At 43.9% G+C, this 18,332-nt stretch overlaps 1 protein-coding gene across 5 annotated transcripts in view; it reads right to left on the reverse strand.

The window, feature by feature from the left end:
* Positions 1–18,332, reverse strand: part of KHDRBS3 (KH RNA binding domain containing, signal transduction associated 3) — a 152,203-nt gene that overhangs the window by 11,134 nt on the left and 122,737 nt on the right. The window lies entirely within an intron of this gene.

Consider the following 18,332-nt stretch of genomic DNA (forward strand, 5'->3'; position numbering starts at 1 on the left):
CTGAGGAGTACGCAGTCTCTTCTGGGAGGAATCGTGGTCTGAGAGGGTACGCGTATGCAGTGGACCCAGGCTGGGATCGTGCAAGGGATCAGGGTGGGGTGGGGGGGATGTGTGTGCAGGAGGAAGCGCAGCCACGGCTTCTTTCCTACCGACACTGAGTTCACAGAAGGCACAGCCCTACAGACCAGACACCTCGATTCTGTGCGAGGCCCAGGCACTAGGCTTTACAATAAAGCAACACGGCTATGGGGTGACATGTTTAACCCTCTAGCACCACACCATTACCATCAGGGGTGGCCGCTCAGCAGGGGCTGTGTGTGGTGGGTGGGAAAGGCCCCTGGGTCCAGTCGCCCGCCCTGGCCAAGCCTGTGGGGACGGAGGCACGTGCGCAGCTGTCCTGTATTCTGACGCATGATGTCCCTGAGACCCAGGGAGGGAGTGATCTGTCATCAAGGCCATTTTGTAGATGATGCAAAACAGGCCACTCACATACACAACATGTGTGATCTAGGTGTAACCTTTACAGGAACGACTCTGGGGAAATCTGGATGACGGGACTATGGCCCACACAGTCAGTTTCTCACACTACTCTGGCTGTCTGAGGAAGGGCTTCTACCACTCTCCCTGGCTTCCCCTTTCCCAGTTCTCATAATTTTGTAGGGAAACAATCACCCTGAATTTGTTATCTTGGATTGTCCTGGAATAAACACTCTCATTATTCCAACTTGATGCAATCAAGCAAAGAAGTTCTAATCAGAATGGAAAACGATCCAGCTGAGCTGCTTAGCACCCAAGGAAGCTGCTGCTAAGTCGCGTCCAACTCTGTGCGACCCCATAGACGGCAGCCCACCAGGCTCCCCGTCTCTGGGATTCTCCAGGCAAGAACACTGGAGTGGGTTGCTATGTCCTTCTCTAATGCATGAAAGTGAGAAGTGAAAGTGAAGTCGCTCAGTCGTGCCCGACTCTCAGTGACCCCATGGACTTCAGCCCAACAGGTTCCTCCGTCCATGGGATTTTCCAGGCAAGAATACTGGAGTGGGGTGCCATTGCCTTCTCTGCCAAGGAAGCACGGAGTGAATAATATCTGTGCCAGCCCCAAGACCCCCAAGCAGCCGTTGCCTACCCTGGACGTGACAGAGCTGTCATGCCCATTTTACAGGTAAGGATGCTGTAGAGCAGAACAGCTGGGGCGCCAGCCTAACATCACACAGACAGCAGAAAGGGGACATATCCAGTTAAGTCCACACCTGGTTCTCCTACGTTTCGTTTCACAAGCCCAGATGAACTTCACTGGAGACTAACCATCAACCTTCTAAGACAGCACAGGATGGCGAGCCCTGTGAGAGGGGATGGGGGTGGGAGCTACAGGCTTGTGTCATGCCTATGGGGACAGGTCTTCGCCTCTGCCCTCCTCTGCCAGAACGGTTCCTCTTGTCCTTTGCTCCCAAGCACCTCCTACCCAGTCGTTAGCCCAAATGCCACTTGTAGAAGCTGCAACTCAAAAAGGTTACACTGCCTGTCCAAGGTCACACTACTTGCAAATGGAAGAATAGGTGCAAGACTAAGTGTGCCTTTCCTTCACAACCCGAGCCCTCTGTCCACCTGCACGCGTCCCAAGGGACCGCATGCTGTCTCAGGGTCTGCAGGAAGCCCGCTGCCAGTGGGCCATGGCGAACTGCAACCGCCTCAGTACTCTCTGCTCTCCAGTGCCTCCTCTCCCTTGGAGCCCTAGTTTTCCATCCTGGTATACGTACATTTACGGCAAGAAGAGAAGAGGGGCTAGCTGAGTGAGGAACAGAGAGACATGCATAGTCAAGAAGGAAAAAGTCTAGCAAAAACAAGCAACAACAAAAATATATGGCCTCCCTACCCCTTAAAGTTCAACAGTTTTAAATATGAGAATGCTATTAAAGAAGAACACTTTCCTCACCTTGTAGACAGACATTCAGAAGGGATACTTTTGATAAAATGCCACTGTCCAACACGGGTCAAGACTCCTGAGTCTAAACCCAGGCCTCCCAGCACGGACAGTCTTGGGGCAGTTGTCCACCTGCCTGCTGAGTCCAAGTGCCCCTCTGCCTGCCAAATCTCACCACGCTAGATGCCCCCCAGACCCTGGGAAGCCCTAACGTTCTCAGTGCCTCACGTACAGCATCTGGACACAGCAGTCAACATAATTTCTCATTTTGTTGAAAATAAATCGGCTACTGTTTCTTAGAAACTCGGCACTAAATTAAAGAAGACTGAGTGAACCTCAGTCTTCTTTCCAAATGTCAGAAGTTACAATATAATGGCTCCTTAGACAAAGTTGCAATGTTCTTTATTATCTCATCTTTGCTGCACAGAAAACAATGAGAGTGACCTCTTCATAAAACTGAATAGAATTCCCTTTACTGAGACAGGTCCACTGTTTAACTTGGAACTGTCAGTGACAGGTACTGAGACCAATAAACAGGAGAAAAACAACTGCCTTCTGACTAAACAAAGTCCCCTTGATTAAATGAAGTGAGCATTAATGAGCATCGGGGTGGACTGGAAATCCACCTGGAAGTGCTCTCACACAGATCAGCATAAAAAAAAAAAAACAAAAAAAACAGGGTGAAGAATGTTTCCCAATGAACGGAAGGATAAAAGGAAACATAATTTGGTCAGGCGATGGTTTGGTGATAAGACAATCTTAGTTTTGACAACTGGAAACTTTAAACTGACATATTTTATCATTTCACTCAGTTTCTGATTATTTATTTCAAGACTGTCATCAAGCCAAGAAGCTGGGAGCAGCTGAGCCCCATTCTCGTACCTGTCAGTTCCATCTGAATTGCTTTTGCAGCATTTCATTTCGTGCACCTCCAATGTCTATTAACCCAAGACGTGTCCTATTTCCCAAGGATAAACTAAAAACCCAACATAAGGCAAAGGGGGAAGACTCTAAAAATTTCTTCATTTATGAATACAACTTACAGCATTAATAAGAAGCAAGAAAACACGGTAGGTTGACTATGCCTTTTCTCCATCAGAAGGTGTCAATAGGAGTCCCTCCCTCAGGTGGTCCAGAGCAAGCTCCTCTCCCGGCACCAGGGCCGCCTCCCAGGCCTGCTCTGTCCTCCATGTCCCACCCTGCATCAGGGGTAGAGGGAAGTCCAAAGGCTCAGCGTAATTCCTGGCTTTCCCGGAGGTTCTCGATCCATCAACCAGAGTCAAGAAACAGGCCCAGCACTGGGAGTAAACACAGGGGTCACAGAGCAAATGGCAGCACTGGGACCAAGCCCACGTGCCCCAGGGCACGGACAGGCGTTCAAAAGGAGGACAAAAGCGAGCTCCCAGACCACCCTGTCTCCATGAATGGGACTAAGAAGGAACTCCTGACATGAATCTATCTGGTGTCTATCTCGTCAAGCCTCTACACGAATTTTGACCAAAAAGTCGCTGGGACTCATGTCATCAGGCCCTCGGCTGGTCATTGCAGCTCAGGGAACTCTAGATCACTAGTTACTCTTTATCTCCAGCACTTGTAGAGCTCCGCCCGTCCCCGTCTGTCCCCATCTCCGTCCCAATTCTCTCTGTGCCCTCCGGAAGTCACGGCTCATCGCGCATCCTCCACCTCCTCTTTAGACGCTCCCTTGCCTTCTTGCTCAATGAAACTCAATTCTCCTCTAATGCCACCTCTCCTTCAGTGGCCCTCTCCTCTCCCTTATCCCCCATGGCCCATGTGCCCCTGGGACAACAGGAAGGTGAGTATTCTCTTCACCAACTGCCCCCGCATTGCCACCTGTAGCCCATTACACTCCACTCCTCTGCACAAACACTCAGCTTTCAATCTCTCAATGGCATCTCTGTCCTAAGTCTTGCTGTTTTCTGTACGCAGGCAGATAATCCTTCAAATACGGTGGTCTGCTGACTCCCTGGACCACTCTTGTCCACTGATCTTGCCTCTACTCTCCTTTGGCCATCAGCTCCCAGGTCACATCTTAGTTCCTGTCATATCAATAACCCCTCTACCCCGCCTTGCGTCAGTTTCATGTACTCCATCCCCTGACTATGGCTTCCCCTCTCCAGTTTCACTCCCGTCCTCTAGTTACATGCTGACCCTCCTTTGCAGCACATTGCAATCGTCCCACTACTGTTGTTACATTTTCATCCCTTGGCAAGGGGACCAATGAACTTTAACCTGCTGGATTTGGTGGTCAGTTCGCAGGTCTGCTGTGTGACAGGGCAGGAGATGTGACACAGCTAGTCACACAGAGTGGACGCCCCCTGAGGGGATGCAGCCTGGGTCCCACAGAGGTGCACTCTGGTCCAACGAAACAGGAGGGCAGTATAGCGAGAGCAGAGAGACCCAGGAAGGCAGATGGGGGTCATGCAGACCACGGAGAGGCTTGGTTTCTTGTTTTTATCCTGAGTAAGATGGCTCCAGGGAGAAACGTCCCCATAATGAAGTTTGCCATCACCTGAGACGGGGAAGTGGAAGCAGAAGGAGCTCTGGGCAGGGAGCCGTCAGGAGTTTGGCCTGGGACAGGCTAGGTTGCATAGGCCTCTCGGACCTCCCAGAGCAGCTGGAAAGAGAAATCAAGAGGCTGGGGGAGTGGTCTGAACAGGAGACATAAGTCTGCCGTCCTCGTAGTGTGAAAGGTACTCAAAATCCAGAGACGCCACGTGATCTCTCCAGGGACACATGCAAGCAGACAGAGCTCAGGCTGTGGAGTAAGGCTGCACTTAGTTCTGAACCTGTTTTTCCATTGGGAAGTGGTGTGATCTTCAACAGGAAGCATCATCTTTTTGAGGGGTAGCTTCTACCAGTGTCTGAAACACAAGAGGTGCTCAACAGGAGCACTGGCAGGAATGAACGGATGGCATTTGCCGCTCAGGGTGAGGGCCCCAGCGGTGTCCTCTGACAGGGCGACAGGGGGGCCACGATGCAGTGAGCTCACACACAAAGCCCTTCTCACTGGCTGGACACTTCCTCTAAACCAAATAAAGAGCAGTGATCAGCCTTAACCGTATTGTTGTAACGAAGTTTGCCAAGCCTCATTTCAGATGAAACAATTACTTTGTCAAACAAAAAGATTTTAAATGTTAATGTAGGTCTGTCAGAGAATCAGAAACAAAAGGTTTGCCACTTACAGCAATCCTCCACCTCTAGTGTGAAAAACTTCTCAATCTGACCTCACTGTAAAGTGCAGGAACTTACTCGTACTTGACCGATCAAAGGCAAGAAGTTGGCCTTGAGAAATCACGCGGTCCATCCTCTGGGCTTCAGGCTAAATTGTCTTAATGATCTCAGAGAATGATTCCCTCTCCACTTTGAAAGACTTCCAGTAATACAGTCTGACTAACCTGTCACAGTAACACCCTCGAACAGGCCTGACAGAAAGTTCCATGTTAACCTTCATCTCTCACAAGACTCTCAGAATTCTTTCTCTCTGGCTCTGCTTCCCACAGAGCTCGAGAGCACCTCCTCCTGTGACAGACGGCTCAGGAAGGCAGATCACACAGGGCAGGAAGGAAGGAAGCACACGCCTCAGGGGTTACTGGTAAACCTAATTTTAAGGACCTATGTCAACTACTATGGCTTCCCAGGTGGCAGAGCAGTAAAGAACCCACCTGCCAACACAAGAGATGCAAAAGACACGGTTTTGATCCCTGGGTCGGGAAGATCCCCTGGAGGAGGAAATGGCAACCCACTCCAGTGTCCTTGCCTGGAGAATTCCATGGACAGAGAAGCCTGGCAGAGCTACAGTCCATGGGGTCGCAAAGTCAGACACTACTGCGTGACAGAGTACATGCACGCATGCACACGCGCACACACACGTCAACTACTAGGATCGGGTACAGGCTACTGGGCAGAGACATGCAAACGAGATCTAACACTAATGATAGATACTATCAAACAGCATCCACCATACATTAGCCAACACCGATTAGGAGCCATGCATTCTGCACAAATTTTCTCTCATATTTAAAACAAACTCGCAATCTGGATCTCTATTTTATAAATTTAGGTTAAAAACAACATTTTCCCACCATGTAAGAGAGAGACTCTCACTTGTTACGTTCTCTCTTGAGAAAGGTGCTCTTGATAGGAATTTCTGAAGCTCAGATGTCACCTGTTCCCAGCATCTGTTCCACAGATATTTCTGGAACACCTACCATGTGCTGGGCACCAGGATGCAACAGTGAACAAGTTCCGGACTTTGTGATAAAACACGTCTGGTCTAGTGCGCAAGGCAGGCAACTGTAACTAGGCCGGTGGAGGACTGTGATTCCCAGAAGCCCAGAGTTCTGATGGACTCAGGGTGGGGCACCTGGCCCAGTCCTGGGGTACCTGGGAGTGCCTCCTGGAAGGAGGAAGGTCTAAACCGACACTTACGAGAAGAGCCAGACAGAAAGGAGAACAACAACATGCAGTTTTGCCCTGGTGACAGCAGTGGTGACTCAGACACGGAGCACTGCTCTAAAGCCGTGTGGCCACCGTGCGGGCAGGGGGGCAGGGTGCAAGTCTAGTTCCCCTGGCTCCCAGGGGCCTCTCTCCACCATCTAATCGGACGACCAGTCACCACACTCACAGCACAGTGGAAGTATGTTTGGGCACTTTTTCAAAAGACAGCGCCGTTCAGGGAGCCAGAAAGAGATGATGACCTAAGACACCCACAGTTGAAAAGCAGCAGCTGGAAAACTTCTTGCCTGGGTGCTGGAATCCATCTCCTGCTTACATGGTGTGTACACTGAAAAACAGTCACTCAACTGGACGCTTTTGACAGGTGTGAATTTATGCCCTTCGCTATAGGTATATAACATTTCAGGAAAAGGAAAACAAATCAAAAAAATAAAAATAAAAAAAACTAACACTCAGGTTAAAAGGGAAGAGCCAGTGGGCAGCTGTTGCCTATTCAGTGTACACTCTCCCCGTCCTCCTTAGCAGAAGATGCCCTGTGAGACTGAGGGTGAGATGCTAGTGGTAACGCACCCAGCCATTAATCTCCATTTCTCGACCACTTCTACAGGGAGGATACTGATGAGACAGGAGTGTACTTCCGGGAGTGAAGCTTCCAGGGACTTCCTAAGAGCAGGCGGACCTGCCCAGGTTGCAGGGCCTTCCTCCTCTTCTTTCTCCCTGCCTGAAGCCCAGCCTGGCAGCTGGACTATGACTGCTGCCCTGAGAGCAAGCTGAGCGTAAGGGCACAGGGCAAGGGCGAGGAGGATGCGGCAAACAAAGGAGCACCTGGCTGCTCAGAGACTCCACAGAGCGGTCCCAGGGGTCGGAAGCTGCTAACATCCATTCTTATGTGAGAGAATAAACCTGATTCAGTGGAATGTGGGGTTGATTCAGAGCTTATCCCAGTCCTACAATACGGTGCAAGCATCCTGACGTGAGGGGCACCACGTGTCTCTATTTTTCTCTGCTGCAAGGATATCCGCTCATGCTTATTTCAACAGCACGGTCAGTACTCTTCTCCATCTGCAGCAGTCTACGCTACTCCTATCAAAAGTTTCTTAAAAGACTGCAGATGGTTCTATGTAATCTTTTAGAAACGATGAATTCTGATTATATTCCAAGAAAAACAAAAGAGTAAAAGATAAGAGTTTTGTTCATGAGCGTCTCTTCAGCTCACTGTGCCTCTCTCCTCCTCCCACACACTCGAGGCACGCCTGCACGGAGGCCTCAGGACACTCAGGGAGTGAGTTTCACAGAGACACGCACTGATGCTGGTGCTCCATGTGTACACCAGGCTAAACCTGCCTTACACACTCACAGTCACTTATCAGCAGGCTTCCTGTCTTAACATCATCATTTTGGAAGACAGTACAGAATTAACACTTAAGAACAGGGCTGTGCAGTCACACACATTATCAGAATCTAGGCTCCAGCGTTTACTGTGTGTGTAAGCTTGTGTGTGCTCAGTTGTGTCCGATTCTTTGTGATCCCCTGGACTGTAGACCACCAGGCTTCCCTGTCTATGACATTTCCCAGGCAAGAATACTGGAGTGGGTTGTCATTTCTTCCTCAAGGGGATCTTTCTGACCCAGGGATCAAACCCGCATCTCCTACCATTACAGGCAGATTCTTTACCACTGAGCCACCAAGGTGTAAGCTTGGGCAACGTTAACTCAATTTTATCTATAAAATAGTTTTTAAAATAAATCTTTCATAAGATTGCTGTGAGGTTCAAAGAAGATCGTGTGTTACATACATAAACTTAGCTCTTATTCAAGGACAGCTGTTATGAGTACTATTGAGGTAGAGTGCCGGGAGCCGGCATATTGCATATTGAGTGCAGCACTTTCCACAGCATCATCTTTCAGGATCTGGAATAGCTCAACTGGAATTCTATCACTGCCGGTAGCCAGCGTGAGGAACTCCGCCTCTGGCAAAGGTCATGAGGAAGGAGGCTTGGCATACGCAAAGGCGGGATCAAGCCTCAGGAGTCTCCCTGGAAATTCTCGAGCAATCTACCCCCAAAACCAGAGTCTGCCTACTTTCTGCTTTGTGCTTTCACCTACACCTCTGACTTTACGGGGGGCTGTCCCCCACTACCTCTCTGAAAAAAGTTAGCTTACAGCTCCAGTTAATAATTCCTGGGTGTCGTGACAGTGTTTAACCTACAAACTCCTTTGGAAATCCTCTAGCCTGCCTGAATAGGTTTTCCGGCCACATGTGATTGTTCAGAGCCTCCCAACTGTGAGAGGCAGGAGATGTTCTAAACTGTCTAAACACAGATTCTTTTGAGTAGTTAAAAGATTGATTAGAAATTGTATTGGTGAAGGGATTTTCACTTGTTGGGCCAATGTTTGCTGCTAAGTTTCCATATCCCTTACCTGCTGTGTCCCTGGCAGTGTATTGATTAATATAATTGGTGTAAATAGTAGCTTTAACCTGGGACCCTTGAGTTAATTCTTTTTCTTGTTATAGCCCACCACACCTTTGCGCTGTAGGAATGCAACTTTATCTAATGCTTTTGGAGGGTGGCTCCTGACCAATCACCTTTAGAGAAAAATAAGTTTTCTGAAGAAAAGGTCTTAAAATGTTAACAGGCCTCTGGGCCAGAAGATGATGCAAATCACCTAAGCTTTTGCATATGATAAGTTTGCAGGAAGAAAGCCTGGCTTGCTGCCTGACTCTACCCCTTCCCCCATTATCCTCTATGCATAACTTAAGGTATAAAAACTACTTTGGAAAATAAAGTACGGGCCTTGTTCACCGAAACTTGGTCTCACCATGTCGTTCTTTCTCTTACCTTCTGGCTGAATTATTCAGCCTCTTTTCTCCACTGAATTTCCTCACTGAGCTATCCTTATTTCAGCCTCTTTTCTCCACTGAACTTTACTGAGCTATCCTCATTCTATTACTCTTTATATCCTTAATTAACATTTAATTAAGCAATTGTTTCCTGATCTTCGCCTACGCCGTCTCTCCTTCGAATACCCTGGTTCAGCCGGGGCTGGTCCCCGGCAGTAGAGGTTCCTTCTGAATGAACAGTATTTTTCCTAGAGTCTTACTGATGTTACACAAGCTATTTCTGCTTATTTGCTAGAGTGAGGAATGTACCTTTAATGACAACAAATCCACCAAAAATACCAATAACAACTAATAGTTTCCATCTATTTGAACAGTTCTCTGCAATTTCCTAACTTAAAGGAAGATAAGTGCTATTGGGCTCTTCATTACTTTCTGTAAAACAATATTTTATTAATAGTTGTCAGTACAGAGGTCTTGAACATTTTGGTTAAAATTATCCTTAAGACTCCTTATACACCACTGGTAGGAATTAATGTACAAGTACTTTGAAAAACACTTTGGCAGTTTCTTAAAAAGTTAAACATATAATTAATATTTGACCCAGCAATTCTACTCCTAAATGTCTAAAGGAAGCTAAAATACAAGTCTGCACAAAGATCTGCACATAAATGTTCAATGCAGCATTATTCATAATGCCAAGGAGTGAAAACAAACCCCGTATCTGTCACCCAGTTAATGCATAAACAAGACACGGTAGAATCATAAATGGAAAACCATTCAGTAATAAAAAGGAAAGAAATACTGATCAAAGCTATAATGTGGATGAACCTCAAAAACATAATGCTAACTTCAGAATACCTGATGTAAAAGATCATATATTCTGATTATATTTATGTCCTTTTCCTTTAGTTGTTCTCAATCTTTTCTCTGTTTTTTAGCAACTGGTATACATTACACCTTGATGTGTTTATATTCATATTTATCCTGCTGAGGGTTTCTCTGCACTTTGCAGATCTGTGTGATGGTATTTTTTGTTAATTTTAGAAATGTTTGTCATTATTTCTTCAAGTACTTCTTCTACCTCATACTTTCTCTCATCTCATTCTGCAATTCTGATAACATTAGCCTGTTTTACATCATCTTGCAGATTTCATACCCAATGTTCCTTCTACTCTTCATCTTTCTCTTTTCATGTTTGAATACTTTTTTATAAGTTGTCTTCAAGTTCTCTTACTATTTCCTCTGTAGTGTACAATCTGTTAATAAGCCCACTGAAATAATTATTCATCCCTGACATTGTAATTTTCAATTCTAGCATTTCCATTTGGCTCTTTTTAAGAGTTTTCATTGGCTACATTCCTATCCTATCTGTTCATACATACTGTCCACATTTCACACAATATCATTTAGCATATGGAATGTATCAATTTTAAGACACTGACTGACAATTGTAATATCTGGGCTCTCTGTTTCTCTTGACTATTTTGTCTCTTGACTCTGGGTTGTATTTTCTTATTGTATAATTTTTATTCATAATTGAATGCTGGATGTTTAGGGGAAAAAACAGAGTGAGATAAGTAAGATTTACATTTATAAAGGACATTTCTCTACCTCTGTCAGGCTGTTGGTCGCTGTATTGATTTTCTACCAAAGTTGTTACAGGTCAAGATATAAGGGTGTACAGACCACAGTCTTCTCCTGTAACTTCATAATTTTAAGTCTGCAAGCTCCTTTAATCATACTGGGATTAATTTTAAATAGGAAAAAGTTCTTACAACACATTCTTGAAAAGCAAAACATTTTGTTCCAAACTTCAAAGATATCTTATTCTAAAGGGAAATCTCAAGTTTTCTATTAGGAGAACTTGAAATTTAAATATGAATGGAAGAAAACTGTAACTTTAAGGATTTCCAAATACATAAGACACACTCCTTCTTTTATTTGAGGATTTTTGCACAGATCACTGTGTTCCCACAGATACATCCTTAGGCAAACTTTTACCTCCTTCAAGTCTTAAATCATCTTCTCAAAGAAGCTAAACAGGAAGGCCACTAGCTAAACGTGACCACCACTAGGACCTGAACTCTACTGGGCACCCTCCTTACCCCTTTTTGTTCACTGCTGCTTACCGAGCACCTGGGACAGTTGCTGGCAGAGTAGGTACTCTTTAGTGGTTTGCTGAATGAATGCATGAAAGACACGCTAGTAATTTATTTCTTTAGGAAATAAATATTTACTTAGCAAGTATCTGCAAGGCACTCTGAAAAGCTCTGAACATATAATATCTTATTCTCATAGTGCTCACTAGACAAGAAAAGCAGTTTTCAGCCTCGGCTGCTCATAAAAATTAGCTGTATTTTAAAAGTTTCAGATAGCTGTGCTATCTCAAAACTCAGATTAAAAATAAGAAACGAGAGATTGGCTTGGGAATCTCTTTTTTTAAAGGCTGTATAAAGGACTCTTCCATTTAGCCCAAGTTGAGGGAAGGCTACCTGCAGTTCCACATTAGACATTCAGAGGTACCAGACTTCTTACCGTGTTTCCAATAAAGGTACTTGTAGAACAGATGTGCAATTCTTAAATGTTACCAACTGAAATGAAAAACCCATAGAGGTCCCTTTCCTGGTTGGTACTACACTAGGTACTGCGGATTAAAGGACAAATAGAAAAGGGTTTCTGCCACCAAGGGCCTCTCTGTATAAACAGGAGAGAGATTCTCAAATCCAGCAGGTATGAGTGGTGACCAGAGGCAAGCATGCCATATTCCAGAAACACACAAGGCTGGCTGAGTACTCTGTGAATGCAAAAGGGGATGTCAGAGGCAGAGAGTTTATCAAGAAAGCCTGCTAGATAAAGTAACAACTCAGTCAAGGAACCTCTGCTCTGAGGCAACCCATCTGGCAAAGACTAAAATGTAAAGAAAAGGAAATTATCCTGTTTGCACCATTGCGGAAAAGTCTAAAAACACGACAGGCAATTTTTATAGAAACATGCCAAATAACCACAATGTCTTTAAACACTGTAAGTAAAGAAAATTACTGAAGGAGCCATGAAGAATTTGACAAAATTAAGTTTATTCACATAATGTATGCTTTGAGATCTATTTCATCTGTGACTGAGCAAATTATAAATGAATCATGACTGAAAAATTCAATACAAGGTTAGATTGGGTGAGTGGGTGACTTGACATGAGATTAGAGAAAAATCAGGGCCAGATCAAGAGAGGTCCTCTTAATGCAATGGCTGCTAATAGATGGGAAAGTCCTGTATTAATCCTTCAAACTATACTATTTAAAAATTAATTGCTGGCACTAACCATACTTGGTAGGATTACAAACTGCCAAGGCTGCATACATCCCCCTTCAAATCCCCTTGTTTTTCAATTTGCCATACATGCTTTCCATCCCCCTTGGTAATCACATTTTCCTTGATCATAAACTTCACATAATCCAATGGGCAATCACTGTCCTGGAGAACCACAAATAGATGCCCCCCACCCCAAAGAGTTGTAGACACTTAGCCGTATGGCTTTTAGATTAAAAATTATAGAATTTTAATAATAGCTAGTGAGACCATTCACAAAGCGCCAGGTGCTTTCCGTGTATCAACTCATTTGACATGACAACAGCCTCAGAGGTGGTCACTGCAACCATCACGTCCGTCATGCAGATGAGCAAGCTGAAGCACAGGGGCGTGACGTGACCCCAGCTTCACTGTCAGAGAGCTGCAGAGCTGTGACAGACTCCTCCCCTTCACTCCCACTAAATAAATCTCGATTCTGCCTCAACTGAGGTGCTGGTTTATCTACATTACTTTGGCCAAGTTGACATGCATACCTTTTTTCCTATAGCTAAAATGTATTTCTTTCCCTGAACTTTGCCAGAAACTGCTTATTCTTTTTAAATAGTTAAATATATTTACACTGTGTTAAGTGTTACATTGTGTTAAGTGTTACATTGTGTTAAATGTTAGACCTATCCAACTCTTGTGACCCCAGGGACTGTAGCCCACCAGGCTCCTCTGTCCATGTAATTAGCCAGGCAAGAATACTGGAGTGGGCTGGCATTCCCTACCCAGGGGAATCTTCCTGACCCAAGGATCGAACCTGAGTCTCCTGCATTGCAGACATATTCTTTACCATCTGAGCCACCACTTGCTATACACTAAGTTTAGGCACTTATTGTGTAAACACTGAGTCAAAGGTTACAAACACTTGGAAGGATCCGACGGACACTCATAATTCCAGAACACATCCCTTCATGATGTCAAATAAAAGGGAAAAAATGCTATCTCATTTAATCACACCCGCATGGTGTGTGAATTACTTCTGCTTCTAAAGCTGTAAGCCCAGTAAATGAGGTTTGACTAGATTCTGAAAAATTCACGCACTGACGTTCTCTACTGTAAATCATTCTTCACAAGCAACTTCAAGCTGTGACCTCAAGCCTATGCTTCCAAACATCTTAGGACTCTAGACTAGCTAAATTACATGAGGCTGTCCATAAGTTTTTGTTTCACAAATGGGGAATCAAAATGGGATAGATGATTTTGTTTCTTTGTTGAGATTTCATTGACTGCAGTTCTCCTCAGGAAAAGGCTGCACAAGCTTCTAGATCAGACAACTAAACTGATGAGGACAAGTCACCCAGAGACAGTGCAGCGGAGGGCTCAGTGCCAGCCTAGCACTCACTCTGAAACAACCACAGGGAAGTTCTATAATCTCTGGGCCTGAATTTCCTCATCTATGAAATGGGGTAACAGTAATAACCTACTTATAAGGCTGAAAAGTGCTGAGAACAGCTCCTAGTACATGTCATCTTTGCAAGTTTACTAAACTTCTGCTCTGTATACTGCTTTTGCTATCTCATTTAATCACAATCTCACAAGTCAAATATTCTTACCATCATTTTACAAATGAAAAATGAAGACTTGAAGAAGTAGCTTGGCCATAAACCTACAGCTGAGGAAGTGACAAAGTGGATTCAAATCAAGGTCTGAGTGGTTTCAGAGCCCTCCAGTCTGTTTAACAAAACCATGTGTCTCATTTTAAGAGTCAAGAAATACAAAAAGGGTTATCATCTTCTTTCATTAAAAAGAAGACACAATTTGTTAGAAAAATTATTCTAAAACTAATAAAACCCATTTTAAGAACATATGAAACATGGGGAAAGAAAATATAGGAGATTCACCAAGTAGATCTTTATCTACAGACCTTAAAATCTGGTAGTGAAGATGTAAAGCTGGTGGCATGATAATCAACAAACCCGCTGTTTAGAATCTGCATTGTGGTGAGGAAACTTCTTCCCGGGCACGTTCCCGCCCAGCAGCATCTGTCACTGCTCTGAGTGGTTGATCATAAGCACCGCTGTCGTCTTCTCGATGCTATTAAGCAGATGGCAGTGCTAAATCCAAATGATGTAGTACATCTCCCCGGTGGACTCTGTTTTCACACACCACCATTATCCCACAGCCCTCGGTGATAAATCTCACGTGTTCTCGAGAACGTGAAAGACTGCACTGACGGCGGCACTTGACTTACTGCCATTGGCGCGCCTGTGCCCTGCCGCTGCTTCCACGCTGCCGTGGAGCTCACGTGCGAGGACTCCACGCGGCCACTTCACAGTTCTGGCATTTTCTACATACGTAGGGACTTTTTTTTTCCTTAGTTGCTTTCAGGTTAAGCAAAAGAATGTGCGCTTGATCTTAAAGAGAACTGGATATGAGGCCTGACTGCTATTCATAGTTTTGTGACTTTGGTCAAGCTCAAGTTCTAAGAACATTAGTGTCCTTTGTAAAACTAACAATCTTACAGATGTTCTTGGGAATTAAATAAAATGATAGACATGAGAGCATTTAATGTACTAGCTAATACTTGATAAGTACTCCTTGAAAATGTGTTAACGAATCTTGAAAAAAAAAAAGTGCTATGGGCAGTATCTGCCCAGCATCAGCCCTTCATGGACCACTTTCAGGATGTCTGCCATCTACGTCTGCCACTCATCCTGTGAGTGACTTAATATTATTCTCTGTATTATAGGTTTTATTTTAACTTAAGTAAGTTTACTATAATTTTTAGCAATACTGTTCATAAAATCATGTGGTTGATATAGCAATTCTACTTTGCCAATAACTAAAATCTAATCATTAAAGCTAAAAGCGTCTGCCCATGTGCCACCTGAAAGCATGCTGTGAAACACCAGTGGTAAGTGTGCTTCTTTGAGAAACACTATGACAGAAAGAAAATGGACTGAGATCAGCATTGTCACTAAGCAAGTGACTCGGGCCACTTACTAAACCTCTCCTTGTGTCTCAATTTTCTCAAGAAAAGGGGGTGAGAATATCTAACTTTTAAAGTTAAAATTAAGATCAGAGGGGATACATGCGTGGGTTCACAAACACATTCACCCTGAGACAACCAATACTGCATTAGAGGTCAACGCACATAATTAACAGCGATACTAGTACATGTTAAAACTTTGCCCTTAGACTGTTCCTTTTCCCTTTTAGGTTGTAGCTTCATTTTCACTATAACCTTCCCTCCTTTTTCTTACCGTAGGGTCCTTGACTGAGAATATATTTACAGCTTTACTGTATAAACTGGGCTGGTGTGTCTGTCACTTGGTCAATGTCCACACATTACTGTGTGAGAAGTTTGTTGTCCATCGCTACACTGCTTAGTTTGTGTGCTAAAGAGATTCTTTCAGCGCTCGTGCAGCAAGCAGTTAAAACCCTGGGCTAGGTGAAAGCATATTTCACAAAAATTCTGCAAGGTGTGGTTAATCCAGGCCAAACCATTACTGTTTTTAAAAGTCCAAAACAACCAACCCTGAAACAACACAGCGCTATCTTCCAATAGACAGTGATTTTACTGATGTTGAAATGCTACATCCTAAGTTGAACAATAGGTCATCATTTCCAAGGTGAAAATCGCAAATTATATTCACACCTCTCAAGTCAGCTCCTGAGACGACATTATTGCACATATAATGCTAAAGCTGCCAAGAGAAGCAAGAGAAGCAATGGCAAACTAGAGAGCAGGGCAGACAGCGGCATTAACTTCTGGCTCATTGCTCTTCTTGCAACTGGCGTCTGAAAACACAGCTAGAGTACGTGGAGCTTCCTGACAGCCTCCATTACTCTGCCTATTTGGATAAAAGCGCTTAGGTGTTGTTTTGTCATAAAAACAAGTCAATAATTTTGTATTCTAAAATTTTTTCTTAGCTGGATAATGGTTTTCAGAGATAGACAAAAACCTAAGCTTAAGTACTCTTCAGGAGTGCATTCTTGGGAAAGTTGCTAAACATCACATCTTCAACTTCTATACGTGGAAAAACTCAGCAGGTAGGGCCATTGTGAAAACTGGAGGTAATGCATTTAAAGGATATAGACAGCTGAGTGCTAGACTTAATAGATTCTCCCAAACTAGCAGCTCTTATTTCTAATTTCTTCTTTCAGTATTTCTAAGCATTTTCAGGAAAATCACAGAGATTGTGGAGGATGAAATGAAATAAGTACTTGAAAATACAATCAAACCACAAACTACTATGGGAAATTAGTATGTCAACATTAAACCTGCCAGAAAATAAAACTGTTACTACGCAGTCATCCACTTAGGCTCAGGGGGTTATTAGCACTTTTTGGAAACCCTTTTTGTTCTACTTTTTTAATAATTGATAATTAGAGGAATCAAATATTTCTTAGAGAATTTACAAATATTCAGAAACACAGACTAAAATATTCTGAAATTTGAATACAGTCAAGATAACTAACAGATCTCCTAACGTAGTTACCTTTTGGTCTGTGTGATGAGAGCACCTGAAATTTACTCTCTTAGCAAATTCCCCAAACTCAATACTATATTAACTACAGTCATCATGCTGTAAAATTGTGACTGTTGTTAGAATCATAAATAAGACATCAAATGAAAACTAATCCCACTTAGTTGAGAAGGCTCTGGTCATGCCAGGGCAGGTGCAGGTTGAGCTCTGAGGCCATTTATCATCTGCTCCTTTACTCCTCACAGCTACTCCAGAGCTGTGAGCCCATAGGAATGACTCAGTAACTATTTTTGTGCTGATGTATATTAGAATAATTCCAATATTGTAAAGAACAGTTCATATTTCTCTTCACAGATAGGTGACAGCTTGTTGCTCATTAAGCGTGTGAAGTCAGGTAAACAACGCTTGTTTTACACTGCAGTACGAGGCCATTACAAACACTGATGGGAAACACAGCTGAACCATGCTGAATTTTTTAGAACTCTGTAGGGACTCTTATTTGTACTCTAATTTTTATACAAGGTATTTGAAAATTGATAAGAGAAAATTCCTAATTTGTAAACCTCCTGAGGGAAACTTTTTTCCTGCAACAAAAGTGTGATAAAATGATTACAGCACATGAAGTGTAGATATCTAGTTTTAGCCTGCAACATTAGCATGAAGATAAATGAAATTCTTAGGTCTGATGAAAATGAAGAATCCTCCTGCCAGTGTGGGAGACACAGCAGACCTGGGTTCAATCTTCGATCCCTGGGTCAGGAAGATCCCCTGGAGGAGGAAATTGCACCCCACTCCAGTATTCTTGCTGGGATAATCCCATGGACAGAGGAGCCTGGTGGACCTATGACTGAGTGACGGGAAATATGAACATGAATCAGTTTAAGCAACTGAAATCAAAACCATGACAAAAAGCAAGTTGAAAGATGATGGAGCAGAGTACAAAACAGAATGCATGGGGCCAATGTGGATCTACCACTGCTCAGCCCTGTGAGTTAAGACAGGTGAGTTAACCTCTCTGAACCTGCATGCAGGGAATGACATGCTTAGACTTGAATTCTGCAATATTTCAGGGCACACTGAGCAGAGAGAGTCTCTGTGAAGCCCACAGAGTACACCAAGCACACGGCCAACGTTCAGTACCGACAGTGAGAATGATGGCAATTTACAGGTCAGTACCCACTACTTGATTTGGGGGATGATTTCAAAATTTGCTCTAACTGGCTCAGACTAGATTTCTAATTCTGAGACATACAGTGTTGTACTTAAGCCAATGTTACGATATGTGCATATTATCAACTGACCTGTCCACCCAGAATCAT

Source organism: Bos javanicus, chromosome 14, assembly GCF_032452875.1.
Source record: "Bos javanicus breed banteng chromosome 14, ARS-OSU_banteng_1.0, whole genome shotgun sequence".
Classification (NCBI taxonomy): Eukaryota; Metazoa; Chordata; class Mammalia; order Artiodactyla; family Bovidae; genus Bos; species Bos javanicus.